Raw genomic sequence first — 7641 nt, 5'->3', positions numbered from 1 at the left:
TGTTTGTAGACCTTATAAAATATCACAGACAAACATGATATAGTTCAACTCGAAATTGATTTATTAAGTTTCATTGTCAAAGTTAATTTTACATTGCTTTGAGATAAGGCAAAAGTTTCCCCCCCTCCATGAAACCAATAAAACCTATATTGAATAAAATAAAAATGATGCAGTTACCGGTAGTTCTGCAGCTTCTTGGTGGAAATAAAGACCATCTCCCGTCTCCCAGCTGCAGCAGAGACTGACTGAAATGGCTGCCAAGCCCGGTATTAATGCTTCTAAATTGATGACATCACAAAGGAGTGACATCGTCAGCCTTCCAAACACCTGGCTCAATTGCATACAGTATGTATGTATGTATGCATGTATGTGAGTGAGTCTATCTATCTATCTATCTATCTATCTATCTATCTATCTTTATTAATTATGTAGAATATAGATATGGATTATTTCTAAATTACAGATTTTGTAGATATAGATTAAAGATAGATTTAAGATTGTGTGTGTGTGTGTGTGTGTGTGTGTGTGTGTGTGTGTGTGTGTGTGTGTGTGTGTGTGTGTATATATAATGTATATATGTAAAAAAAAATATAAAATCTGTAGTTATGTATGTATGTATGTATGGCGGGCGGGCAAAAAAGGCCTGCTGTATGTTTTTAAGTTCTTCGGATGACCATGCCGCTCTAATATTCTCCTTACTAGGGTCTACTAATGCTGGCCCAGGGGAAGGCAATAAAGCCCTATGGGGCCGAAGCCAATTTCCCTTATTTTAGGTTAAAAGTTTCCATCCGTCCCCACTGGAAATGCGGCCGGCCGAAGAGATCCCTCCAACCGACCGACCGACGCACCTTCAGAGACAAACTAGTGCTTGCTTCTAGTGTCATCGCCGGCTTAACCATCCTTTGTAGGGAGCTGACGAGTCCTGCAGTAGCAGCAGCAGCAGGCTCTGCAAGCCTAGGATGCGTGAGCACGGTGCAAGAGGAAGGACTGAGGGTGTGAGGCTGGGCGCGGTTGAGAAGGCGTGGGGCGGGGCTATGGAAAGTTTTAATAGCTCTCCCAGCTGCCTGGGTGCATTGTGGGTGCGCCCAGAGTGCTGGCTGAGCGTGTTGCCTCAAGCCTTGGAAGTGGAGTTGGGCGGGCCGGGCTACAGGTGAAACCCATTTCGGGTTATCGCTTCTCGGCCTTTTGGCTAAGATCAAGTGTAGTATCTGTTCTTATCAGTTTAATATCTGATACGTCCCCTATCTGGGGACCATATATTAAATGGATTTTTAGAACAGGGAGCTGGAAAAAGAGCTAGCTTGCTCTGTCCACTCCACGCATTGACCTGGTATTGCAGTACCTCCAGGACCGGTGCACCCCCTTTCCTACAGCAGTTTCCAAAAGCAGAAAAACAAAACCGACGAGCAAGAGGTGCAGCGCAGCTGTGGCGGCGGCTGCTGCTACCACCCAAGCACTTTGATTGACACTCAGCCCGTCTGCTCGCAACATTGTATCCACTGAGCAGCTGCGTCTGCCAGAGTGTGCACAGCACAGGTACAACTGGAAGCAAAACACACACACACACACACACCAGTTCATATGGCAGCCGCACTCTATAGTTCGTACCTACCGCTGCGCTAATAGCCAAGTTGGAAACATCGGGCAGGCACAGCGTATCCTGGCAGCCTGCGTCTGTATGCTCCACGTATTCGGGTCATGGGTGTATGTGCAGGGGGCCCGGAGCCCTAGGGGGCCCATAAAGTCTCTCTTCCCCACATTGTAAACCAATGCTATCAATGACGCTTTATAGTTTGGGGGCCCAGTTCCAGACTTTGTACTGGGGCCCCGCAGCTTCAAGTTACACCTCCGGATCAGGATAATGCTAGGCCATTCCAACCAGCCTGTGTGTGTGACCTGCAGTCGCTGGTAGTCGAAAAGCGGCCGGCCCCGGATGCGCGCTTCAGAGTGGACAGACAGCAGCGGACCCCCAATCACACAGGCCCAAGGCTTGCTATGTAGCACGGAATACCTCATTGGACTGCAGCACTCCACGCGGGCTGAGATACACGCTCCACGTGGGATGGGCAGTATTCGTCCATGAAGATCCAGGCCAACGTTTAGAGATGGAGCAACACTCGGGGAGCAAAGAACTCCAACGAACGGACGCCTACTTTACAAGGATGTATTGCTTTATTCAATGCATGGACACAGAAACAGTTCAACCGCTCGATTACAGACCGCAGTCAATACAGTAAAGAAAGAAATGTGTCTGTTTAATGTAAACTTGCATGGAGCTCGTTTGTCAGCCACTGACTGACTGAATGCTGAAACGTGGTCTGACGTTACATGCACCACCAGGGATAAGGCCTTGCCTATAAGCATTCCCCAGCTGGCAAAAACCGAACCTCCCTGCCTATTCCTCACCATGGAAGAACGGAACCTACCTTTTTTTTAAAAAAAGAAAGCCACAGCAGCAGCCAACTCGATTTTGGTAGGCCGCTGTCTCCCCCTTGTGTGCTGCATAAAAAATGCACTCCACTAAAAATAGCAATGATCCACGAAATAGAGCGTATGGAGAGAATGAGGCTTCCAGATGAGCCGTCAGGCTATGATAAATTGTATCACACCTGGGCGATATGGATAGATGCCCGGAGCTCACCCCTATTTACCAAGTGGTTACAGACAGGGACATGTGAGTAACACGTTTAAACCACAATCGTAAAGAGAAACAACAATTCCGGAGCCCGCCCCCCCCCCCCTTTTTGTTTTATTTTTTCTTTCTCCCGTGTCATAGATACCTACCCCCCCCTTACCCTCCCCTCATTCCCCTGTTTGTAGACCTTATAAAATATCACAGACAAACATGATATAGTTCAACTCGAAATTGATTTATTAAGTTTCATTGTCAAAGTTAATTTTACATTGCTTTGAGATAAGGCAAAAGTTTCCCCCCCTCCATGAAACCAATAAAACCTATATTGAATAAAATAAAAATGATGCAGTTACCGGTAGTTCTGCAGCTTCTTGGTGGAAATAAAGACCATCTCCCGTCTCCCAGCTGCAGCAGAGACTGACTGAAATGGCTGCCAAGCCCGGTATTAATGCTTCTAAATTGATGACATCACAAAGGAGTGACATCGTCAGCCTTCCAAACACCTGGCTCAATTGCATACAGTATGTATGTATGTATGCATGTATGTGAGTGAGTCTATCTATCTATCTATCTATCTATCTATCTATCTATCTATTATTAATTATGTAGAATATAGATATGGATTATTTCTAAATTACAGATTTTGTAGATATAGATTAAAGATAGATTTAAGATTGTGTGTGTGTGTGTGTGTGTGTGTGTGTGTGTGTGTGTGTGTGTGTGTGTGTGTGTGTGTGTGTATATATAATGTATATATGTAAAAAAAAATATAAAATCTGTAGTTATGTATGTATGTATGTATGGCGGGCGGGCAAAAAAGGCCTGCTGTATGTTTTTAAGTTCTTCGGATGACCATGCCGCTCTAATATTCTCCTTACTAGGGTCTACTAATGCTGGCCCAGGGGAAGGCAATAAAGCCCTATGGGGCCGAAGCCAATTTCCCTTATTTTAGGTTAAAAGTTTCCATCCGTCCCCACTGGAAATGCGGCCGGCCGAAGAGATCCCTCCAACCGACCGACCGACGCACCTTCAGAGACAAACTAGTGCTTGCTTCTAGTGTCATCGCCGGCTTAACCATCCTTTGTAGGGAGCTGACGAGTCCTGCAGTAGCAGCAGCAGCAGGCTCTGCAAGCCTAGGATGCGTGAGCACGGTGCAAGAGGAAGGACTGAGGGTGTGAGGCTGGGCGCGGTTGAGAAGGCGTGGGGCGGGGCTATGGAAAGTTTTAATAGCTCTCCCAGCTGCCTGGGTGCATTGTGGGTGCGCCCAGAGTGCTGGCTGAGCGTGTTGCCTCAAGCCTTGGAAGTGGAGTTGGGCGGGCCGGGCTACAGGTGAAACCCATTTCGGGTTATCGCTTCTCGGCCTTTTGGCTAAGATCAAGTGTAGTATCTGTTCTTATCAGTTTAATATCTGATACGTCCCCTATCTGGGGACCATATATTAAATGGATTTTTAGAACAGGGAGCTGGAAAAAGAGCTTGCTCTGTCCACTCCACGCATTGACCTGGTATTGCAGTACCTCCAGGACCGGTGCACCCCCTTTCCTACAGCAGTTTCCAAAAGCAGAAAAACAAAACCGACGAGCAAGAGGTGCAGCGCAGCTGTGGCGGCGGCTGCTGCTACCACCCAAGCACTTTGATTGACACTCAGCCCGTCTGCTCGCAACATTGTATCCACTGAGCAGCTGCGTCTGCCAGAGTGTGCACAGCACAGGTACAACTGGAAGCAAAACACACACACACACACACACCAGTTCATATGGCAGCCGCACTCTATAGTTCGTACCTACCGCTGCGCTAATAGCCAAGTTGGAAACATCGGGCAGGCACAGCGTATCCTGGCAGCCTGCGTCTGTATGCTCCACGTATTCGGGTCATGGGTGTATGTGCAGGGGGCCCGGAGCCCTAGGGGGCCCATAAAGTCTCTCTTCCCCACATTGTAAACCAATGCTATCAATGACGCTTTATAGTTTGGGGGCCCAGTTCCAGACTTTGTACTGGGGCCCCGCAGCTTCAAGTTACACCTCCGGATCAGGATAATGCTAGGCCATTCCAACCAGCCTGTGTGTGTGACCTGCAGTCGCTGGTAGTCGAAAAGCGGCCGGCCCCGGATGCGCGCTTCAGAGTGGACAGACAGCAGCGGACCCCCAATCACACAGGCCCAAGGCTTGCTATGTAGCACGGAATACCTCATTGGACTGCAGCACTCCACGCGGGCTGAGATACACGCTCCACGTGGGATGGGCAGTATTCGTCCATGAAGATCCAGGCCAACGTTTAGAGATGGAGCAACACTCGGGGAGCAAAGAACTCCAACGAACGGACGCCTACTTTACAAGGATGTATTGCTTTATTCAATGCATGGACACAGAAACAGTTCAACCGCTCGATTACAGACCGCAGTCAATACAGTAAAGAAAGAAATGTGTCTGTTTAATGTAAACTTGCATGGAGCTCGTTTGTCAGCCACTGACTGACTGAATGCTGAAACGTGGTCTGACGTTACATGCACCACCAGGGATAAGGCCTTGCCTATAAGCATTCCCCAGCTGGCAAAAACCGAACCTCCCTGCCTATTCCTCACCATGGAAGAACGGAACCTACCTTTTTTTTAAAAAAAGAAAGCCACAGCAGCAGCCAACTCGATTTTGGTAGGCCGCTGTCTCCCCCTTGTGTGCTGCATAAAAAATGCACTCCACTAAAAATAGCAATGATCCACGAAATAGAGCGTATGGAGAGAATGAGGCTTCCAGATGAGCCGTCAGGCTATGATAAATTGTATCACACCTGGGCGATATGGATAGATGCCCGGAGCTCACCCCTATTTACCAAGTGGTTACAGACAGGGACATGTGAGTAACACGTTTAAACCACAATCGTAAAGAGAAACAACAATTCCGGAGCCCGCCCCCCCCCCCCTTTTTGTTTTATTTTTTCTTTCTCCCGTGTCATAGATACCTACCCCCCCCTTACCCTCCCCTCATTCCCCTGTTTGTAGACCTTATAAAATATCACAGACAAACATGATATAGTTCAACTCGAAATTGATTTATTAAGTTTCATTGTCAAAGTTAATTTTACATTGCTTTGAGATAAGGCAAAAGTTTCCCCCCCTCCATGAAACCAATAAAACCTATATTGAATAAAATAAAAATGATGCAGTTACCGGTAGTTCTGCAGCTTCTTGGTGGAAATAAAGACCATCTCCCGTCTCCCAGCTGCAGCAGAGACTGACTGAAATGGCTGCCAAGCCCGGTATTAATGCTTCTAAATTGATGACATCACAAAGGAGTGACATCGTCAGCCTTCCAAACACCTGGCTCAATTGCATACAGTATGTATGTATGTATGCATGTATGTGAGTGAGTCTATCTATCTATCTATCTATCTATCTATCTATCTATCTTTATTAATTATGTAGAATATAGATATGGATTATTTCTAAATTACAGATTTTGTAGATATAGATTAAAGATAGATTTAAGATTGTGTGTGTGTGTGTGTGTGTGTGTGTGTGTGTGTGTGTGTGTGTGTGTGTGTGTGTGTGTGTATATATAATGTATATATGTAAAAAAAAATATAAAATCTGTAGTTATGTATGTATGTATGTATGGCGGGCGGGCAAAAAAGGCCTGCTGTATGTTTTTAAGTTCTTCGGATGACCATGCCGCTCTAATATTCTCCTTACTAGGGTCTACTAATGCTGGCCCAGGGGAAGGCAATAAAGCCCTATGGGGCCGAAGCCAATTTCCCTTATTTTAGGTTAAAAGTTTCCATCCGTCCCCACTGGAAATGCGGCCGGCCGAAGAGATCCCTCCAACCGACCGACCGACGCACCTTCAGAGACAAACTAGTGCTTGCTTCTAGTGTCATCGCCGGCTTAACCATCCTTTGTAGGGAGCTGACGAGTCCTGCAGTAGCAGCAGCAGCAGGCTCTGCAAGCCTAGGATGCGTGAGCACGGTGCAAGAGGAAGGACTGAGGGTGTGAGGCTGGGCGCGGTTGAGAAGGCGTGGGGCGGGGCTATGGAAAGTTTTAATAGCTCTCCCAGCTGCCTGGGTGCATTGTGGGTGCGCCCAGAGTGCTGGCTGAGCGTGTTGCCTCAAGCCTTGGAAGTGGAGTTGGGCGGGCCGGGCTACAGGTGAAACCCATTTCGGGTTATCGCTTCTCGGCCTTTTGGCTAAGATCAAGTGTAGTATCTGTTCTTATCAGTTTAATATCTGATACGTCCCCTATCTGGGGACCATATATTAAATGGATTTTTAGAACAGGGAGCTGGAAAAAGAGCTTGCTCTGTCCACTCCACGCATTGACCTGGTATTGCAGTACCTCCAGGACCGGTGCACCCCCTTTCCTACAGCAGTTTCCAAAAGCAGAAAAACAAAACCGACGAGCAAGAGGTGCAGCGCAGCTGTGGCGGCGGCTGCTGCTACCACCCAAGCACTTTGATTGACACTCAGCCCGTCTGCTCGCAACATTGTATCCACTGAGCAGCTGCGTCTGCCAGAGTGTGCACAGCACAGGTACAACTGGAAGCAAAACACACACACACACACACACCAGTTCATATGGCAGCCGCACTCTATAGTTCGTACCTACCGCTGCGCTAATAGCCAAGTTGGAAACATCGGGCAGGCACAGCGTATCCTGGCAGCCTGCGTCTGTATGCTCCACGTATTCGGGTCATGGGTGTATGTGCAGGGGGCCCGGAGCCCTAGGGGGCCCATAAAGTCTCTCTTCCCCACATTGTAAACCAATGCTATCAATGACGCTTTATAGTTTGGGGGCCCAGTTCCAGACTTTGTACTGGGGCCCCGCAGCTTCAAGTTACACCTCCGGATCAGGATAATGCTAGGCCATTCCAACCAGCCTGTGTGTGTGACCTGCAGTCGCTGGTAGTCGAAAAGCGGCCGGCCCCGGATGCGCGCTTCAGAGTGGACAGACAGCAGCGGACCCCCAATCACACAGGCCCAAGGCTTGCTATGTAGCACGGAATACCTCATTGGACTGC

At 48.0% G+C, this 7641-nt stretch overlaps 3 non-coding genes across 3 annotated transcripts; all 3 read left to right on the top strand.

Moving 5' to 3' along the window:
• The first annotated feature begins 1169 nt into the window (after positions 1 to 1169).
• On the top strand, positions 1170 to 1364 carry LOC136604745 (U2 spliceosomal RNA). The gene has a single exon (XR_010789848.1). It is a non-coding gene; the product is annotated as a U2 spliceosomal RNA (small nuclear RNA).
• Positions 1365 to 3983: 2619 nt separating this feature from the next.
• On the top strand, positions 3984 to 4174 carry LOC136604757 (U2 spliceosomal RNA). The gene has a single exon (XR_010789858.1). It is a non-coding gene; the product is annotated as a U2 spliceosomal RNA (small nuclear RNA).
• A 2616-nt stretch (positions 4175 to 6790) lies between these two features.
• LOC136604756 (U2 spliceosomal RNA) lies at positions 6791 to 6981 on the top strand. The gene has a single exon (XR_010789857.1). It is a non-coding gene; the product is annotated as a U2 spliceosomal RNA (small nuclear RNA).
• Positions 6982 to 7641: the final 660 nt, after the last annotated feature.

This window comes from Eleutherodactylus coqui, unplaced genomic scaffold, assembly GCF_035609145.1.
Source record: "Eleutherodactylus coqui strain aEleCoq1 unplaced genomic scaffold, aEleCoq1.hap1 HAP1_SCAFFOLD_284, whole genome shotgun sequence".
Taxonomy (NCBI): Eukaryota; Metazoa; Chordata; class Amphibia; order Anura; family Eleutherodactylidae; genus Eleutherodactylus; species Eleutherodactylus coqui.
Note: the sequence above shows the minus strand (reverse complement) of the source record. Positions and strands in the feature narration are given on the sequence as shown.